Source organism: Pristis pectinata, chromosome 22, assembly GCF_009764475.1.
Source record: "Pristis pectinata isolate sPriPec2 chromosome 22, sPriPec2.1.pri, whole genome shotgun sequence".
Lineage (NCBI taxonomy): Eukaryota > Metazoa > Chordata > Chondrichthyes > Rhinopristiformes > Pristidae > Pristis > Pristis pectinata.
The window spans coordinates 29,120,581-29,143,558 of NC_067426.1; positions in this window are offsets into that span (position 1 = coordinate 29,120,581).

Consider the following 22,978-nt stretch of genomic DNA (forward strand, 5'->3'; position numbering starts at 1 on the left):
ACTGCCTACTAACTTTTTGTGATTCACTCACTAGAATTAGATCCCTCTATAATTAATTCACTTGCAGTCTCCCTCCAGTTAGACAATAATATTCCTTTTTATTTCTCTTACCAAAGTGAATGACCTCACACTTCCTCAGATTAAGCTCCATTTGCCAGTTGAAAGAGTTCCCCTCTATCAACTCTCCCTGTTACATCCTCAAAGAATATGAGCAAATTTACCTTACGTAAAACCATGTTGACTAGGTTTAATTATATTCAGCTTTCTAAATGATTAGCTATTTCCTCTTTGATTATTGACCCTAGCATCTCACCAATAATAGCTGTTAAATGGATTGGACTATAGTTCCCTATCTTCAGTCTTTCTCTTTTTTTTGGAACAAGAAAGTCACATTTGCTATTTTCCAATCTTGTGGAACCTTCTCAGGGTTCAGCAAGTTATGAAAAATTTTAACTAATGGGTCCACTTTCTTTAAACGTAGCGTGTAGTCCACTGAGTCCTGGTGACTTGTCTGTCTTTAGCCTCCTTAGTTTCTCCAGTACTTTGTCCCTTGTAATTGGGATTTTTGTTAGTTCTCCAATGCTAGTTGAAATTATTGCATCCGATATCCTAGAGATATTAGCAATGTCTTCCACGGTGAAAACTGATGTAAAAAAAAATTCAACATATCTGCCTTTTTTTGTTTGTTGTCAGTAACTCACCAGCCTCATTCTCTAAAGACACATTTACCTTAGCTGCCCTCTTCCTACAGAAGCCTTTACTGTTTGTTTTTACACTACATCCAAGTTTTCTCTCAAAATTCATTTTCTCCTTTCTTACAAAAATGTGGTTGCAGAGTGACCAGGTCTGGGTACTCAACATTTTTTAATCTTCGGCTGTTGGACCCTAAAAACCTAGTCCTCTGGTCCACTACTAGCCCTTGCCACTTTTCATCCCCTAGTTTTCAAGTTAACATTATCTTTCACCTCCCTTGTTAACCATGGATTGTGTCCCTTTCTCATGGAATCCCTCTTTTAGATTGGGATAAACTCTTGCTTAGCATTATAGGTAAGCTGTTTGAATATCTGCCACTGTTCCTCCACTTATTTCTTAACTTGCTTAGCCAGTCCACCTTACACTACTCCTCTAATAATGTATAATAATAATAATGTGACCATTATGATTGCCCACATTTAAATTGGACACATTGGTTATGAACCAATAGTGTTCATCCTCAAACTGGATTTGGAATTCCATTATGCTGTGGGCATTACTCCTGATGAGATCTTTAAGCACAAGATCCAATGTTAATCCTTCCTCATTACATAAAACCAAATCTAAAATAGACCATCCTGGGTTATATACATCAATACATACATCAGACTGCTGTTTATCGATTGCAGCTCAGTGTTCAACACCATCATCCCCTCGATACTAATCAACAAGCTTCAAAACCTCCCTCTGTAATTGGATCCTTGACTTCCTTATCGGGAGACCACAGTCAGTGTGGATCGGTAGTAACATCTCCTCCTTGCTGACAATCAACACAGGTGCACCTCAAGGATGTGTGCTTAGTCCACTGCTCTACTCTCTCTACACTTGTGACTGTGTGGTTAGGCACAGCTCAAATGCCATCTATAAATTCGCCAATGACACTACTGTTGTTGGCAGAATCTCAGACGGCAATGAAGAGGTGTACAGGAGTGAGATAGATTGGCTGGTTGAGTGGTGTTGCAACAACAACCTCGCACTCAATGTCAACAAGACTGAAGAATTGATTGTGGGCTTCAGGAAGGCAAAGTTGGGAGAACACACGCCAGTCTTCATTGAGGGGTCAGCGTGGGAAGGATGAGCAGTTTTAAGTTCCTCAGCATCAACATCTTAGAGGATCTATTTTGGGCCCAACACATTGATGGAATCACGAAGAAAGCACGTCAGCAGTTCTATTTCATTAGGAGTTTGAGGAGATTTGGTATGTCACCAAAGACTCTTGCAAATATCTATAGATGTACAGTGGAGAGCATTCTGACTTGTTGCATCACAGCCTGGTCTGAAGGCTCCAATGCACAGGATCAAAAGAGGCTACAGAGTGTTGTAGACTCAGCCAGCTCCATTATGGGCACAACCCTGACCGCTATCGAGGACATCTTCAAGAGGCGGTGCTTCAAGAAGGCGACATTCGTCATTGACGACCCTCACTATCTGGGACATGCCCTCTTCACATTACTATCATAGTGGAGGAGGTACAGGAGTCTGAAGACCCACACTCAATGTTTCAGGAACAGCTTCTTCCCCTCCGCCATCAGATTTCTGAACAGTCCACGAACCCATGAACACTACCTATTTTGTGCTATTTATTTATTTTTGTAACTTATAGTAATTTTTATGTCTTTATGTCTTGCACTGTACTGCTGCTGCAAAACAACAAATTTTACGACATATGTCAGTGCCAATAAACCTGATTCTGATTCTGATTCTGAAGACCAAATCTAAAATAGACCATTCCGGGTTAGGCTCTGCAATGTACTGCTCTAAAAAGCAATCCCTGGCACATTTCACAAATTATTCCTCTACGCCACCCTTGCCAGTTTGGTTCATCCAATCAATATGCAGTTTAAAATTTTCCATGATAATTGCAGCTCCCTTCAAACATGCAGTTCACATTTCCCTATTTATGCTCTGACCTATTGAAAGGTCACATTTTGGGATCTATTGACAACTCCCACTCATGTCATGCTTTTCCTGCTACTCATGATTTTAACTCAAACCAATTCTACACCACTACCCACTGCCATTATATCATGACTCAGCACTGCTCTGGTATGTTCCTTGATTAAAAACGCCACCCCACTTCCTTTCCCCTATGGCCTGTTCTTTTGAAACAGTGTATACCCTACAATATAGAGCATCCAGTCCTGGTCACTCTGCAACCACCATTATATCAGACTCATATGTTGTCATCTATGCCATCAACTCATCTATCTCATTGCAAATGCTACACATATTCAAACAACGAACATTAAACTTTGATTTTTTTTTAGTTATTTACAACTCTGGGATTTGTTTTTTTTTGCATATCTTCTGCCCTGGCCTATCACTCAATATCATATTCCAATCTCATTATCCTGTGTTACTGCTCTTTCATTTCCTCCTGATTTATTAAACCTTCTGTTCTTGGAGCCCTTCCAGTTAATTTAAAGCCGTCTTTATAACCTGAATTATGTGATTTGCCAGGACACTGTCCCAACACAGTTCAGGTAGAGCTTATCCCAATGGACTAGTACTTCCTTCCCCAGTACTGGTGCCTGTGTCCCATGAATCAACACCCATTTCTCCCAAACCAAGCTCTGAGCCACATATTCACCTCTCTAATCCTATTTACCAATTGCCAATTTGCACCTGGTTTAGGAAATAATCCAGAGTTTAACACTCCTTCCTTGTCCTTCCTTGTTCTAGCTATGTTGTCGATGCCTACATGGACCACTGGATCCACCCCCTCCCATTTCAAGTTGTTTTCCAGTCTAAAAGAGAGGATCTTAACTTTAGCACCAGGCAGGCAACACAACCTTCTGGACTCTCTGTCTTTGCTGCAGGGAACAGTGTTAACTGTATAATCCCATATGACTACTACATTTGGAACAATTGGATTAAGAGATAGAAAGCAAATCTGAAAGAAAAAAATTAAAATATTAGTCATTTTTAAAATCTCCCAAAGTTATTCACATTCCAAGGATAAGCCTCTCACCTGCAGTGAAGAAGCAAAATTCTGTAGATGTTGAAAATATGAACAAAATGCATTGAAAATACCCAATGGTTTAGGCAGCATCTATGGAGAAAGAAACACAGTTAACATTTTAATGCAATTAACTTTTACCTGTTCTGATGAAAAAAACTATTAACCTGAAACATTAACTCTCTCCATATATAATGCCTGACCTGGGGAATAGTTCCAATATATTTTCCTTTATTGCATACTTGTAGTTGTTTATGTTTTGTGATAGAGAAGTCATTAATAATTACCATGCAATTAAAAGAGTGCTTGTGATATTAATTACTCATTTAACTTTCTGTGGCAAGTTTGATGGATGAGTAATGGAGGATGAAAACCTTAGTGAGGTGAGGGGCAAGATGCCATTTTTGTGGTTAACAGCAGAGTGGTGCAAATCGTTTTTTAAGTTGCCTTGATTTACAATTCATTACCACACATCACTGGATGATTTATCCATAAATCAAGTGTGCATTATTCATCTGCTATTATTTTTTGTAGTAAAATTTGGACTTTATCTTTAGTTTAAAGAAGTCCCACCAAAGGAGAATTAATGTCTGTCCTTACATTACAAATTGTTGTTTGTTTTTAATACATTGCCTAATTAAGCTTTAATAACCATTTCAGTATCTGGTCTCGTGGTAAACATGAATACCCTATCACAGTTGTCAGTAGTTTGCATCCAGAACATTTAAGCTATTACTATTAGAGTGTTAAGAGTTTTTAAATGATTCAAAAGGCTCTAATTGAATGTTTTCAGATGTTGGGCTGGTGTTAATGTGCGTGTTGTAGTAATGATTTAATAGTTTTAAATAACCAAGAGCACTTATTGAATATGGTAACTGTTGTTTTGTAAATGTTTTCCTATTTGCTAAATTTCTGGCACATGCTTTAAAAGAATGGGTTTTCTTTTACAAACGATTGCACACCCTTGTGAATTCAAGTTGTTGTCCATGACATTTTCCTGCTTGTAGATTAGAGTACATTTCATCATGTTTCAACAACACCAAAACTCTTTTTTAAACATCTTGGTGTAGAAATTCATCCACTGTTGCATGTGCCAAGCAATGCACATGCACATTGGAGTCTGCTCCTGGAATCCATTCCATATTCTTTCAATGCATACAATTGAGGTAAGTTTCTATCCCCGAGTTTGCTTTACTTCCCATCTATATGGTTTGATTACCAGCTGTCAAATTTCAGTGCTATCTTTTCCCATTAGAAATTCCTATGACCACAATTGGTGCTGATTAATGCTTTTAGTGGCTGTGCAAATTCAGCATTAATCACATAATTTGCTTGCCTCCCTGATGAGCTCAATGCATTCTATGCACAATTTGAACAGAAGGGCAATGAAGTGACACCACCCACTCCCACAACTTCCAACGCACCTGTACCCATTATCCACCTGTACGCACATCCTATTCTGAAACCCAATTCACTGATCAAGCTTTAAACTTCTCCTAGTGCCCATTCCTATGTCACCACCCAATTATTTTATGATTTGTGAAACATTTGGGACACTTTGCTGCATTAGCCAACATCTATAAAGGAAGATTGTGTTAATGAAATTGCAAACAGAATAAAACTGGTGAGTAGAAATGACTGCTCCTGGAACAGTTATCACCCATCAAGTTATATCTTGCAGCATAGGACAAGAAAAAGAAAATAACAGTTGATCAGTTTTGGACAGATGTATGGTAAGCAGAATCTATCCAATTCACGTAGATTTATTTGGTTCCAGGGAGGCCTGGAGCCCACAAGTTCTTATTGTTCCCAGAAGACGTGAATTTATTATATATTTGGCATGTACCTTACCATTAGTTTAGATTTGCCAGTAGCAGTGAAAGTAATGTCAATCATTAAATTCCAAACTATTGCATCTTCCTCTATTCCATTCTAATTTTCTCTTTATCCATTATATTATATTCATGGCACACAGAATATATTTGCATGTACTTCTCTTAGAAGATATGATTAGTAAGACAAATAACAAAAAAGTTCATAGTTCTTTGCAGTGTATTGACCCTTGAACTTGAGTTGCATAATCTGTGGTTAAGTCTGGTGTGATTGTATATTTGATCCCTAAATTTACAATGCTTGTGTGGCCTTGAGTTTGTAACTTGAAGTTCAGCTGAAGAGGTCATGATGTGCTTTCACGGGGAAAGCTGTGAGTGAGTGGTCATCTTCTCCCGAGAAATACAGTAATCGATTCACGTCATTACTGGAGAACAACCCACCTACTGTCATTATATACAGTCTGTATGTATATAATGATAGGAACTTGGGGTTGTGTTCATCATCTTTAAAAGAAGGTGCTTTCTCTTAGCATCACAAATGACGACAATAATCATCACAAAGATCAGATGTTGAAATGATACAGAAAAATGGTTTACAATAAATGTGGTTTTATTTATTCATTTCCCAACATCTAGGCAACAACTGGCAAGGCCACCATTTATTGCCCATCCTTCATTGTCCTTGAGAAGGTGATTGAACCACTGCTGTCCTTCAGGTGAAGATACTCCCAGAGTGCTACTGCGTAGAGAGTTCTTGGATCTTGATCTAATGACGACGAAGACCAGTGACATATTTCCGAGTAAGGACGATGTAAGACTTAGCAAGGTTCCCAACCACCTGCTGTCCTTGTTTTCCTTTGTCACTGACGTCATGGATTTGCGAGGGACTGTCAGAGTAGTCTGAACAAGTAACTGCACTGCGTTCTATAATTGGTGCACACTGCGGCCACAGTGCACCAGTGGTGGGGGGAATAAATGTTTAGGGTGGTTGTTCAGCAACTAATCAAGTGGGCTACTTTGTCCTGGATGGTGTGTCATTTCTTGAAAATTGCCAGAGCTGCACTCACCCAAGAAAGTGGGGAGTCTTCCATCATAATCCTGGTGTGCACGTTGTAACTGGCGGAAAGGGGTATTCAGACCATTGAGTCTATGCTGGCTCTCAGATTATTCCCACTCAAAGTATTCCCCCACTAATTACCCCAGTGATTTCTGCTCCCCAGATTTTCATCATTTCTCCCCTCCGTCCACTCCTCCATATTTTAACATTCACCAACACTCGACGCAACTTACAGTGGGCAATTCAGCTACAAGCAGCAGGTCTTTGGGATGTGAAAGGAAACTGAAGCATCCAGAGGTAAGCCATGCGTCCATTGGAAGTCGATGCAAACTCCAGACAGATGGCACCAGAGTCAGGATTGAACCTGGGTCACTAGAACCTGGGCAGACACGGTAGTGTAGTCGTTAGTGTAACACTATTACAGCGCCAGCGACCTGGGTTCAATTCCAGCCACTGTCTGTAAGGAGTTTGTACGTTCTCCCCGTGTCTGCGTGGGTTTCCTCTGGGTGCTCCGGTTTCCTCCCACATTCCAAAGACATAGGGGTTAGGAAGTTGTGGGCATGCTATGTTGGCGCCAGAAGCATGGCGACACTTGTGAGCTGCCCCCAAAACACTCGACGCAAAAAGATGCATTTCACTTGTGTGTTTCAATGTACATGTGACTAATAAAGAAATCTTATCTTAGAGCTGTGAAGCAGCAACTCTCCTCACTGTGACATTATTCCATCCCAATCACACTCATTCACCACAGAAAACCTAACCTCTGCTTACTGTTGAAGCCACAGTATTTATGCGGATGGGGCAATGATAACGCCCAGGATGTTGATGATGGGGTACTCGGTAATGGTAATGTCATTGCATGTCCCTTGTTGGAGATAGTCATTGCCTGGCACTTCTGGTGGCTCAAATTTTATCTGTCACTTATCAACCCAAGCTTGAATGTTCTACTGGCCTTGCTGCAATGCAGGCGTGAACTGTTTCTTTTGCTACAGGGTTGTGAATTGCATAACATTCATTATGAGCTGAGAAGCTTAGGAAGTACAGGAAAAAAATCCTTCAGAGGATATAAGAGGGGCTAAGAGAGTTTGAGCATTTATTAGGTGGTTATATAAAAATGAGTTCACTGCATTTATAAACAAATAGGCATTAAAAGGACAGCCAAAAGGTGGGTTTGAATTGGGACCAAAAAGGCAGAGGCCATTGCTGAGGTGCTGAATGAGGACTTTACACATGACTTCACTGGAGAAGAGGATGTTACTGTTAATAGCGGGAAAAGTAAATGCAGAAGTTATAATTTTAAGGATAAAATAGAAAGGATAGATATTTTAAAGGTGAGATAGTGAGGGTTCAAGGTCTGCATGATCCTGTTAGAATGAAAAGCAAGGCTGGTAAGAGTAGGGAACCCTGGATGTCGAGGAATATGGAGGTCCTGGCCAGGAAAAAGAAGGAGGCATGGGTCAGGTACAGGCTGCTGGGATCAAGTGAATCCCTGGGAGAATCCAGCGAGAACTGGCTAATTGGATATACAATTGGCTTGATGGTAGAAAGCAGAGGGTGATGATGGAAAGTTGTTCTCGAACTGGAGGCCCGTGACTAGTTGTGTGCCTCAGGGGTCGGTGCTGGCCCCATTGTTGTTTGTCATTTATATCAACGATTTGGATAAGAATGTACAAGGCACGTAAGTTTGCAGATGACACCTAAATAGGTGGTAGAGTGGACAATGAAGAAGGTTATCATTAAGTTACAGGAGGATCTTAATCAGTTGAGTAAGTGGGCCGAGGAATGGCAAACGGAGTTTAATTCAGATAAGTGTGTGGTATTGCATTTTGGAAAGTCAAATCCAGCTAGGACTTTTACAGTGAAAGGCAGGGCCCTGGGGAGTGTTATAGAACAGAGGGACCTTAGAGTACAAGTACATGGTTCACTGAAGGTGGAGTCATAGGTGGACAGGGTGCTGAAGAAGGCTTTTGGCACACAGGCCTTCATAAGTCAGGGCATTGTGTAAAAGTTGGGAGGTCATGGTGCAGTTGGACAGGATGCTGGTGAGGCTGCACTGGAGTATTGTGTTCAGTTTTGGTCAATCTGCTATAGGAAAGGTGTTATTACCCTGGAAAGAGTGCAGTAAAGATGTACAAAAATGCTGCCAGGACTTCAAGGACTGAGTTATAGGGAGAGGTTGGACAGGCTAGGACTTTATTCCTTAGACCGCAGGAGACTGAGGGTTGATGTTATAGAGATGTATGAGATAATGAGGGGCATAGATAGGGTGAATGCACTCAGTCTTTTTCCCAGAGTTGGGGTATCAAGAACTGGAAGACGTAGGTTTAAGCTGAGAGGAGAAAGATTTAATAGGAACTTGAGGGGCAACTTTTTTACACAAAGGGTGGTATCGATGTGGAATCAGCTGCCAGAGGAAGTAGTTAAGGCAGGTACAATAACAACTTTTAACAGACAGTTGGACAGGTACGTATATGGAAAGGTTTAGAACGTTATGGGCCAAATACTGGCAAATGGGATCAGCTTGAATGGGGCATCTTGGGACGAGTTGGGCTGAAGGGCCTGTTTCCGTGCTCTATGACTCCATGAATCTATGACTCTAGAAAGATGAGGTACTTCAATGGTTGATTGTATTCAAAGAAGAATATTCATCGTCGAGAAGGAAAGGAAAGTTGGAAGTTTGGAAGAGGTGGTGGCCTCAATCCTCCAATCTTACTGAATTTTGGTTCCAGAGTTCTGGTGTTGTGACATTAGAAATGTTTGACTAAATACTACATCATACAATTGCCAGCAAAATAAAGTCTGCAGGATTTAAGGGAAAAGGGCAGAATTGATAATTTGCCAAAGGACAAAAAACAGAAAAAAATATTGGTTAATAGTTGACTTTAGACTGAAGAAGATTATGCAATGGTGTACTGCAAATGTTGGTCTTTTGTCCACTGTTTATTTTGATGTATGTTAATGATGTATTTTAATGTCAATGTCAGCAAGACCAAGGAATTATTTGTGGACTTCAGGAAGGGGGAGTCGGGAGAACACACACCAGTCCTCATTGAGGGGTCAGCAGTGGAAAGTGTGAGCAGCTTCAAGTTCCTGGGTGTCAACATTTCAGAGGATCTATCCTGGGACCAACACACTGATGCAATCATGAAGCAGGCATGTCAGCAGGTCTACTTCATTAGGAGTTTGAAGAGGTTTGTTGTGTCACCAAAGACTCTTGCAAACTTCTATAGATATAGGTTGCAGAGCATTCTGACTGGTTGCATCACGGCCTGGTATGGAGGCTCCAATGCACAGGACTACAAGAGGCTGCAGAGGGTCGTAAACTCAGCCAGCTCCATCATGGGCACAACCCTCTCCACCATCAAGGACATCTTCAAGAGGTGATGCCTCAAGAAATTGGCATCCATCACCTAGGACCCTTACCATCCGAGACATGCCCTCTTCTCATTACGACCATTGGGGAAGAGGTACAGGAGCCTGAAGACCCACATTCAATGATTTAGCATCAGCGTCTTCCCCTCTGCCATCAGATTTCTGAATGGCCCATGAACCCTACTTCATTATTCCTTTTGCACTATTTATTTTATTCTGTAATTTGTAGTGATTTTATGTCTTTGCACTGCACTGCTGCTGCAAAACAACAAATTTCACAACATATAAGTCAGTGGTAATAAACTTGATTTTAATTCAGACCTGAACATGTTCATACTTAGCAGAGTTTCAGATGATGTGAAGTCACATAGAAGAGAAAGGTAACAATAGGTCTTCAGATGGCATAGACTGGCGAAATGGGCAGAAATGTTAATTCATGTTAACTTAAGTTTATGTCATTTATGTTTGTCGTGTTTGCAATGTACGGCACTGCTGAGGCAGAAAGCTCATTTTCATAGCATTTATACCCTGGGTATATATGTCTATGACAATGAACTTGAATTTGAACAATAGGAAAAGCAAATAACCAAACATAAAAGTGCTTGAGTGGTAAGAAAAATAAGATTTAAAGGATGAACTGAAGGAAGGAGCAGAGAGACAGCTTTGTAGAGAGATTAGAAAAGTAAATTGTTCACCTTCAAACAGGAAAGGTTAAAAGGAGATTTAATTTCAAAATCTTGAATGATTTTATAAACAAGGAGAATGGATTCAATAAGTTCCTGAAGTGTAAGAAAATAATACAGAAATGATCATTAGGATTGGGGAAAAATGCAGAAGAGGTGAGACTAATTGCGTAGCTCAATCAAGGAGCACCAAGTTATGCTGGGCTAAACGGTCTCTTTCAATGTTATAACACTTTGATTCAATTATTCTATTATTAAGAAGATTATCGTTCAATAAAAGAACAAGTAGATTTCAATTCAATAAGCAATCAGGGTAAATTATTCTATTAGATGTGGCTGGGAAACTCTCAGTACTAAACTCTAAAGAGAAAATGGGGCATAGGGACATGTTTTGATAGCACTTTTCAGAATTTCTTCTTTTTTATTAAATCTTTTCTTTTGGAACATGGGTATCACAGGCAAGGCCAGCATTTACTACCTATCCCTAACTGCCCTCAAGAAGATGAGTCATCTTCTTGAATTACTGCAGTGTTTCTTGTGAGTTTACTTGACCGTCCAGTTGGTTAAAATATACAAGGATTTGAACCCAAGAACCTACAAGTGTTCCTATCCATCTGCTGCCTTTACTCTTCCTATTGAGAGAGATTGTATGTATCTGAGACCCAAGGAAAATCAAAGTTATATTGTCCCATGTTGTGGGGGAAATTGTGGTTGAATTAGAATTCTGAGGGTGATTTCTTTGCATACATGTTGGTGCATATTCACAAGATCACAAGACAAAGGAGCAGAAGTAGGCCATTCGGCCCATCGAGTCTGCTCCATGAGCTAAATGAAAACCATTGCTATCTAACCCCAATTTCCCCCCTTATCCCCATATCCCTTGATACCTTGACTAATTAGATACTTATCAATCTCCTCCTTAAATGCCCCCAATGATTGGGCCTCCACAGCTGTACGTGGCAAAGAATTCCATAATTTCACTACTCTCTGGCTGAAGAAATTTCTCCTCATTTCTGTTTTAAACCAGTACCCTCTAATTCTAAGATTGTGCCCTCTAGTCCTGGTCTCACCCACCAAGGGAAACAGCTTAACCACATCTACTCTGTCCAGTCCTTTCAACATTCTAAATGCTTCAATGAGGTCCCCTCTCATTCTTCTGTACTCCAGTGAGTACAGTCCAAGAGCCGACAAATGCTCATCATAAGTAAGCCCTTTCATTCCGGGAAGGTGATGGTTGACAGACTTGGTTAAGTTTGCCCCATATGATAGGTAACAGTAAGAACCTGTTCTGAAGCTGGATTTAGGTGGAGACATGAAAATATTGCAATTAGTTGAATATCCTTTATGCGGTTTCTATTACAACCCCTGTCCCATTAAAATTCATAGACTGATTCAGCCAGTAATTGCACTGCAAATTATCTGCAACAAATTAGCATCTGTGACCTTTAGAGAAACAGACCCCTCAGCTTATCGAGTTCATGCCAACCATCAACTATCCATTTACACCAATCCTACACTAATCCCATTTTATTCTCCCTTCATTCCCATCAGCTCTCCCCAGATTCTACCACTCATCTACACACTAATTTACCATGGCCACTTAACCTACCAACCTCATGTCCTTGGGATGTGGGAGGAAACGGAAGCACCCAGAGGAAATCCACGCAGTCACAGGGAGAACATTATATTCTACATAGAGAGTGCCAGAGGTCAGGGTTGAACCCGGATCACTGGAGCTGGGAGGCAGCAGCTTTACCCACTGTACCACTGCGTCTGAAGGGCCAAATAATCTCAAGTGAGATTCAATTCTTGATGACTGAAAACTTGGAGGAAAAAACTTCAGTGGATGAGGGATATTACAAGGGGGAGAAATCCAGAAATGTTTAAGACAGGGCAATTAAACAGTTTCTTCAAACTCATTTGAAAGTGAAATTGTGATTATTTACAAAAGGATTGTATAAAAACATAATTATATATGCTATAAGTTAAGATCATAAAGTAAGAAAGAGATCACTGATCCCTCATTGATGGTGGATCCCAGGGAACAGGCACAGTGCACTGGAGAAGAAAGAGAAACTGATTTGAGGTAATGTTTTTAGTGTTGCATGATCAAAGACACTTATACATTTCCATAGTAATTCCAAAGGTTTAGACTCAAAACTGAATGAACATGACAGCTACTTCTTATTTATCATCCTTGATTCAGTAAGAAAGACTTCCATTTACACTGCTCTTTATTCCTTTCTCTAATATAACTAGAGTTATTTCACAGAACAAACTTTTCCTTTATGCAGAAATCACCATTATATAGACTGATGAGGCAACTTTTAGAATCATCGCAAATTCACACAAACACTAGTACATCAAAGTCCTGTCATTAACCTTTGATGTTTTTGCCTACTTATTTATTATTCATTGTACCTCAGGTGTTTAGGGCAGTGACAATGCTCTTCCATATCTGTCTGTCCTGGCAGGGATTTCAATGGTTCTCCAGCTGTGCCCCAGGTGATTCAGGTCAGCTTCCGAAAATCTTCACTATTATGTTTTTGGAGGCCTCATTTTTGCTTGCCTTCGGGTGTCCAACTTATTAGTATTTTAGTGATAGAGTCAGGTTCCATCCAATGCCCATGACCAATCCATCTCCAACACCTCCAGGTAACAGTGCTCCTCATATCTTCTTGGCTACACTGGATGCAGTGGATCTTGGCTTGAGTCTGTTCCAAGCCAAAAGATAAAGGGGATCTTTCTGAGGTAGCTTGTATGAAGTGAAGATAGTTCAGACATGTCATGGCATTCTGTGCTATGTAGCAGTGCTGCCATTAAGAGTTTGATTTTAGAACTGTGATGATTTCTAGACCATTGTTATAGTCCTGAAGATATTCCTGGCTTTGTGATTCTGTTCCTAGTACCTTAGCTTTTGATTATTTCAGTGTTGGTGAGAATGTGATCGTCTCTCCGCAGAAGTGATGCTGAAGCAATGTTAAGGGTCACAATGACTGATTTGTTGAAGTTAATTTTCAGTCCAATTCTTGGCTGAATACATTGACTTAGTGTTTTTTGTCTTGCATGTGGAGTTGTGTATGTGATTGGAGAAGGTGATTTCATTGGTTGGTTAATGCATCCCTTCATACTTTGAAGATCTTGATAGATCTTGATAAGAGAATTGCATACATAAAACACATCTGATTTCAGAAATGAACTGATGCTGTATGAAAAGCTGCAGTCGGTGTTTCTGATTTATATGTGGAAATGGACTCCATGTGAAATATGCCGCCAAATGATCTGTGAATGCTATCAAAGGCCATGAAATTTATGTGGAGTTGCAGGTGCCTTTCCGAGCATCGTTCTACTATGTTTTGCAGAATAAAGATTAGATTGATCAATCCTAAAAATAAAATCCAAAAAAGACAAACTGGCTTGTTCTTTTCTAATATCACTTTCAACTGTCTCTTGACAATAGACAGCAATCTTACTAGATACCTCACTTGGCATAGGCAATGGTAAATTTTGGTATTTTCACTGTAACCTTATCCAAAGGGTTAATTGCAGACCTTGATGAAGGGCAAGGGAGCACATATGAGGAAATCAACAAGAAAGGGGTAACATGGCAACATCTAATTTTCAGATAGGTGAAGTTTGGGCAAAAGATGCAAGAAAGTTAGGAGTGGATAACATCCAGTACATGCAACATCATGCAAGCTCCAAAACTAAAAAAATTCTAGACACAAAATCTCAGAAGTTGAACGAACAGCACAAGAAGTTCAGCAAGGCACTGTGGGAGGCAGAACGAAGGATTTCCATACTTCTCACTTCTATATCCATCGGTAACTCTCATCATTTGCCACTGACCCTCCTATGGTTAACTTGGTTCTTATCATTACCATTTGGAGAACATCATGTCAGTTTGACAGGTTGAAATAATGTTCCAACAATGACTGTATATTTATAAACAAACTTCCCTATGTTTTCATTCATGGAGCCATTTCGATATCTTCTCATTGCTCTGTCCTGTTTGTGTTGCCCTTACTGACCTGACTATTGACGTTTCCATGACAGAAGGAAGTTAGGCCAAAGGGTTGTGCTCTTTCAGTAGCTCTGCCTGTAGCATGAGTTACAATTTGTCCTCATCTTCTTCATCCCTGTTACTTGTCAGAGCACAACACTGAATCAGGGTGGTTGTTGTGTTTCCTTTTCAGTATGGAGCTCATGAACCACCTGCTGATGGGCTTTGACTCAACCTGGGATCGCTCCACTCCCTTCTTTGAAAGGATGGCAACAAACCTGTGGCATTGTCCATCAGCCAGTCAGGATGCAGCAGAGCTATTCCTAAGGCTTTTCTTAATTTTCCTGATTCTCACTGGCAGCCAAGTTGCATATGCTGTAGCGTTTCATCTCTGCTGTGACTTGAATTAGCTTTCCTGCTTCATATGTTGTCCCCACATTCAGTACTAACATTGGTTTGTGCCTTGGTGTTGAGCACATTCGTCTTCATGCAAGTGACTTCCCTTCAACTTCCACTGCTGGCAGTCATTTGACTGATTGATTGCTGAGGGCCATTACACAAAGTCATGGTCATTTCTCCTCTGTGGCTTCCATAATACATTTTGTTTTTCGCTGCACAGACTAAATAAATGCTATTGAGAATCTTGTTCATGCACCAAGAGCACATAGAAGCCCTGTGTAAACTGAGAAAGGAGTGCACCACCTCACTCACCTCCTGCCCCATCTGTGGAAGAGTCGGTTGTTCTCACATTATCCAAGTTACCACCTCAGGACCCAAAAAACAAAGTGGAAGTGCCATCCACAATCCTAAGACATCGCCTAAAAGGATATACATTTCTAATGGATAGAGCTACTCGGCATTCAAATGAAGGTACAGGGAAGTGATTAGTGTTAATCCCATGGAAAATACTTATGATGAGGAGAGAATTGGCCAGCATTAGAATTCCTGATGAGCTATTTTGCGGCTTCCAATGCTCATGTCCATATTGCAGCTTATCAACAGTTTCATGTCAATCAGTCACCACATAATCATTTCATTTGATCCATAATTAGGCATATTTTTGCACTCTCTTTGTCTCTTGCCAGTAAAGGTGGCAATGATTCAAATCTGTGATAACACAACTGTGTTTGTTGTTGCTTAAATAATTCATAGTTAAGAAAAGAAGTAGCTCAGCTAATGACTTCAGCAACTGCACACAGCATAGAGACCAAAGAATAGGGAAAGACAGTATACTGCGTAGATCTACCATTGGGTAGACCTTCCATTGGGTAAGGTCCCTTACCAGTCATTGTTGTACAAGAGGACCTCTTCCATCCATTGAATCCTGAGTACAAGAAGACACAATATGGGAAGGAAAGAGGGGTAAACTTTGGTCAGTGGGAATGGGAAAAAGGGTTCAAGTGTAGATTATAAAGCCATACAGCATGGAAACAGGACCTTCGGCCCAACTCATGTATGCTGACCGAAGTGCCTTCCTGAGCCACTCCACATCCCTTTGCTATGTATGCACCTGTCCAAATGTCTTTAAACATTGTAATTCTACCTGCCTCTACCACTTCATCTGGCAGTTCGTTCCACACATCCACCACCCTCTGTGTGAAAACTTGCCCCTCAGGTCCCTCTACATCTTTCCCCTTTCACCTTAAGCCTATGCCCTCTAGTTTTAGTCTGCCCTACCCTGGGGGAGAAAAACTGTGACCATCCACCTTATCTCTGCCCCTTATGATTTTACAAACCTCCATAACGTCACCCCTCAGCCTCCTGTGATGCAGCCTATCTAGTCTCTCCGGATGACTCAAACCCTCCAGTCCCAGTAACATCCTGTGAATCTTTACTGCACCCTCGCTGGCTTAATCACATCCTTGCAGAAAGCTAGAGAAGAAAATAAAAGAGCCACTGTTACTGAGTGTAAACCAAGGCACAAATACTTGACCTTCAAGCTCATCGCTGAGAAAGACAATCTGGTTATGGCTCAAATTATGACTCTGACTCAGTGATTGATTATGTCTCAAAACAAATTGAAGGTGTGTAACAAAGCAATCATCTGATCTACATTTTGGCACCCAGCTTTAGAGTATAGGGCACAGTCTATAGCAAGCACAGTGTAAGAAGTCCACGCAACATAATGTTATCTTTGAAGAACAGTTTGGTGATTTGGGCAGGGGCATGGGGAGAAATGAAAAGACAGGTTTCATGATGAAATTCCAGGGGGCCATCAAGAAAAAAATTATAGTGTTATTAAAATAACGACTGTGATTTCACTTTAATCCTTGTCCTTTCCCATAAGGGAAAGAATTCATTTTGTCCTCAGTTTCCATTCCATAGTCTGTTATTTTATTATCTGCAATGCGATCTATCAAGAGAACGTTTGCTTGTGTGACTGAGGTTAAACAAGAGTGTTGAGTTGAACATAAATCTGTTTAGCTTTATAGAATGATAGCTCAGAAAAATAGGCTCTTCGGCCCAACTTGTTCATGCTGACCAAAATGTCTATCTACACTAATCCCGTTTTGACTGCATTTGGCCCATATCTGTCCAAACCTTTCCTGTCCATGTACCTGTTCAAATGTCTTTTAAACATTGTAATTGTACCTGCGTCTACCACTTCATCTGGCAGCTCGTTCCAAAACTTGTCCCTTAGATCCTCTTTAAATCTTTCCGCTCTCACCTTACCCCAATGCCCTTTAGTTTTAGACTCCCTTAACCTAGGGAGAAGACTGTGACCATCTACTCCACCTATACCCCTCATAATTTCATAAACCTCGATAAGGTTATCCCTCAGTCTCCTTCACTCCAGGGAAAAAAGTTCCAGCCTATCTAATTGCTCCTTATAACTCAAGGCCTCCAAGTTCAGGCAACTGTGAATCATGTCTGTACCTTCTCAAGCTTAATCACATCCTTCCTATAGCGTGGTGACCAGAATTCTACACAATACTCCAAGTGCAGCCTAACAAATGATTTGTACAACTGTAACATGACATCCCAACTCCTATACTCAGTGCCTCGATCAATGAAGGCAAGTATGCCATACGCATTCTTCACCACACAGTCTACCTGTGTCACCACTTTCAGGGAACTATGTACTTATACACCAATCTGACTGTTCAATAACATTCCCCAGGACTCTGTCATTCACTGTTTATGTTCTGGCCCAGTTTAACTTCCCAAAATGCATTACTTGACACATGTCCGAGTTAAATTCCATCTGCCATTTCCTTGCCCACTTTCCCAGTTGCTCTAGATCCTGCTGCAACCTTAGACGACCTTTTTCACTGTCCACTATACCGTCAATTTTGGTGCCATCTGCAAACTTACTAACCAGGTCACCTGCATTCTCTTCCAAATCATTAATATGTATAAAAAACAATAAAGGCCACAGCACTGATTGTTGTGGCACACCACTGGTCACAGGCCTCCAATCTGAAAAGCAACTGTCCACTTTCACCCTCTGCCTCCTACCACCAAGCCAATTTTGTATCCAATTTGCTATCTCACCCTGGATCCCATATATTCTAACCTTCTGAACTAACCTACCATGAGTGACCATGTCAAAAGTCTTGCTGAAGTCCATGCAGACAACATCCACTGCCATACCCTCATCAATCTTCAAAAAACTCAATCAAATTTGTGAGACATGATCTCCCATGAACAAAGCCATGTTGACTGTCCCTTGTCTTTTCAAATGCAAATAAAGCCTGTCCTACAGAACTGCTTCCAATGGCTCACTGACCTGGAGTTCCCCGACTTGTACTAGCAGCACTTCTTAAATAAAAGCACATTAGCCATTCTCCAGTCTTCCGCTACCTCACTCATGGTTAATGAAGATACAAAACTCTCTGCCAGGGCCCCAGCAATCTTCTCCCTTGCTTCCCACAATGTCCTAGGATATACCTGGTCATGCTGTGGGAATTTATCCACCTCCATGTGCTTCAAGACCACCAGCAACTTCTCCTTCATTATGTCAATATGCTTCAGGATATCACTGAATTCAGCAGCTTCACTGTCCTTCTCCACGGTAAACATAATTGAGAAGCATTCATTTAAAACTTCACCCATCTCCCGTGGCTCCACACACAGATTACCACACTAATCCTTAAGGTAACCTACTCTCTCCCTAGTTACCCTTTTGCTCTTAACATACATAAAGGGATTCTCCTTTATTTGCTAGGGGTATCTCATGGTCCCTTTTTGCCCTCCTAATTTCCTTATGAAGTGTAATCCTTCATCCCTTTTACTCGTCAAAGGACTCACTTGATCCCAGCTGCCTAAACCTGACATATGCCTCCTTATCTTCCTGACAGAACCTTAATATCCCACATCAACTAAAATTCTCTAATCCTACCAGCTTTGCCTTTCACTTTTATAGGAATATGTTGGCCCTGAACTCTTCCTATCTTACTTTTAAAAGCCTCCCACTTGCAGATGTCCCTTTACCTGCTAACAGTCTTTCTCAATCAATCTTTGTTAGTTGTTGTCTAATGCCATCAAAATTAGCCTTGCCCCGGTTTAGGACTTTAACTTATAGACCAGTCCTATCTTTTTCCATAACTATCTGTAACTACTAGGTGGATGATAACTGTCTTTTCCCCAGAGTAGGGGAGTCCAAAACTAGGGGGCATAGACTTAGGGTGAGAAGGGAAAGATTTAAAAGGGACCTGAGGGGCAACTTTTTTCATGTAGAGTGTGGTGAGTATATGGAACGAGCTGCCAGAGGAAGTGGTTGAGGCAGGTACAATAGTATCATTTAAGAAGCACATGGATAGGCACATGGAGGGGAGGGGTGGGACTTAGAGGGAAATAGGCCGAACACAGGAAATTGGTACTTACTTGGTGGGCACCATGGTCGGTGTGGACTTGTATCTGTGTCTGTGACTCTATGACTCTATCTTCAAACTAATCGAATTAAGGTCACTGGTCCCAAAGTGCTCCCCCACTAACACATCAGCCACTTGTCCAGCCTTATTTCCCAAAAGCAGGTCGAGTGTATCCCCTTCTCTATTAGGGTACCAACATATTGCTTCAGAAAACTTTTCTGGCCACACTTAACAAATACTGCCCCATCTAATCCCTTAGCACTAAAGCAGAAGGAGGGACTGTATTCAAAAGGAGATGGGTAGTGGTAGATAATGAGTCATTGAGACCACAGAGAACTTTTACTAATAAAAACATGGATATCATTTGTGCAGAGAAATGGCTGTGAGGGTTGACTGAGCCTCCATGGAAGTTGTTCAAGCTGAAGAGTGAAGAGCCTTCATGTAATGGAAAATATTAGATGATTTATGGATTTAACTTGGAAAAGTTGATTTAAAAAATATGCTCAGTTAGACAAGAATAGACAATTTTTGGTACACCTCATAGTGGATTATGGTAAGGAAGTTGCATGGTGTCAGTACTGGATAATTAATGCAGTATTTGAATGGACGTACCTTCAACTCAATGCTTTTGTTTAACCTCAGTCAGTTCAAAAATCAAAGTCGAGTTTATAGTCTTATGCACATGTACATGCACACAGGTGCAATGAGAAACTTAGTTGTAACAGCATCACAGGTATATAGCATCATATAAGTAGCATTCACAAGAAAAACGTAAATTAAACATAAGTTACACAAAGTTATACAAGAAACAGCACAATTAGACAAAAAAAGTCCATTGTAGTGCAAAGTGGTCATAGTGTTGCTATACCGAGGCAGTGATTAGTGTTGTGGAGGTTGGTTCAAGAAGCGAATAATTGAAGTGAAGTAGCTGTTCTTGAACCTAGTGGTGTGGGACTTCAGGCTTCTGTACCTTCTACCCAATGGTTGCTGCAAGAAAATGGCATGGCGAGGATGGTGCGGATCTTTGATGATAGATGTTGCCTTCTTGAGGCAGCACCTCATGTAGATACTCCCGATGGTGGAGAGGGATGTGTCAGTTGTACTGGGCTAAATCCACTACTCTCTGCAGCTTCTTACATTCCTGTGCATTTGAATTGCTGTACCAGAACACGATCCTTCCTCAAGGTGAATGAGGCCCTTATAAAAACTCAAAGCACAGAAGCTAATACTTGTTTTAATTCAACTCTTTCTGCTAGCCTTCCTGATCTTGTCCTCCAAGATCATGATTATTTTATTTCTATTGCTTCATGTTCCTTCCTCTGAGAGTTCATGATTTTTTTCTTCCCTTTAACACACATTATTTGCATTAAGCACATTGGAAATTATTATATCTGACTGAGTGTAGTACTCTTATTAATATAGCATGAAGAAGTTTAGTTGTGTTCTTCACATAACATGAATTCTTGAGGCAAAGCATTGCTGGAAGAACAGTAAGTGGAATACATTGGTTTGAATTACAAATCAAAAAATTTATCATTCAATTAAACAATAGATAATTACTTCATACCTTATGCACATGTCATTTTCTGGAAAGTTCATTATCACAAACCTTATAATATTTAGCTTGCTTATTACAATCTTTTCAATGCAAGACAATCTCAGTTAAATAAAGCTTTACCTGTTTGTAACATTATAGTTATTGCTCATGAACACATCAAAAATCAATCCTTATTTCACAGCTCATTACTATCTAAACATAGTCGTGCTGATTGCAATTAGGGTGATGACAAGCGGGCCGACTTGAGGTATTCTATTAGCAATTTCCAGTCATGATTTATCAGGCACACCTCAGATGAATACCGCAAGCTGTCATTAGACTGAGCATGAGTTTGTGAGATTTTCCAATGAAAGTAAATAGAGGTTTTGCTAGTGACATGGGTAGTAGGAATGACTTGGAGGAAAGATACTTCAAGGGAAGTATTGTGGTAAAGAAATTCCAGTCATAATATGTAAAGGGTTTGAACTTAAGAGGAAGGATCATCCCCGAGTGTACAGTGGACAGATATTAAAGCTGTTTCTTCTCTAATTCTAAAGGAAGATGTTAGACCAGAAATTAAGTTGTTTTTACAGTCTTCCAAAAACAGAAAAGAGTGTCCAACATAATAAACAGTGTCCTTTCTGTAGGACCACCTGAAAATGTTGTTTTAATCCATGCATCCTTTCAATATTTTGCACAATTAAGTGCCAACTCAATACTGACATGTTGCTGGGTCCCACTTTATTTGAAAGCTTGCATTATATTATGTAACGGTGCAAAACCAGGCTAAAACAAATTGAATTCATGTGGATTCAAACATAGTAGAGCAAAGACAAAAGCAATAATTTGGCATTATTACTCTAAAATATCAGTAGAAATGACAGGTCACTCCTATTTTGGACAATATTACAAATACAAAGCAAACATTAAATTTGAGATCCTGTATTTACATCAATTCAAAATATTAATGTGGTTTGCATATCATCAGCGTCATCTAACATTTAGTTATGGCTTCCCATTACTTTATAGCTATATGTTAACAACACAAAATGATTACACTCACTAGGAGATGGATAGAGCTGGCAAGCAGGCACAGGGATCAAAGTAAGGGGCCAGATTGTTGTGTCATTTGTAGGTGAGACCCAGGTCACCACTGTGATGTTCTGGGTGGAGTAAATGGTGTATAGGTGGGGAGGTTATCGTTGCGATCTGTCCAGCCTTGTATACAAAGGCTATGTGCCCTTACTTGTGACAATTAAAACACTTTGAACCTCTAAACCAACAGATTTGTGCTGAGTGGTTTCCATGACAACGGTAGCAATGTTTCCCACCACAGCCATTTTCACACCACTTATGCTCATGTGACCTAATTTCATTGTTGAAGCTCTCACCGTTTTTTATGCTGTTGATCTGAACACATATTTACAGGAACTTGCTGCATTTGTAAGGGAGAGTGCCATGGAGCTGTGTATTTGAATGTAAGAACTTGCATGTATAGTTACTTTGACTCAAATATATTCTTCCATAAGGACACTTGCTAACATCCCAAAATTAAATTTTTGTGACAGATTTTCCAGAACAATGGAATCTCCATCATCTCACCACACCCCTGAGTAGGTGTTTTGAATGCTGTTGGGTTGAAGTAGAATTGCAATTTCTGGACTTAATCATTTAATGTGTCATTGATTGTAAGCGTGGAAGCATTGCATGAGTCTGGGCCTAATTCTCCAAATAATGTCATTGCCTTGCATTCCCATACAGCCTATCCTCTATTTCAGTCATACTATTGACCCAGAGAAACATCTTTTGATGATGGATTGAAGGATTTGCAGCCTTTGTTAGAGCTTCCAGGACTCCCATATCCTTGACCTGCTGTCTACCTGTCATTTAGTACTGTATCTTGCTCCCTCAGTTAGGGGGTTAATCTTTTGCCTGCAATCAAGTTTACATTCATTCCATTTTTTACCC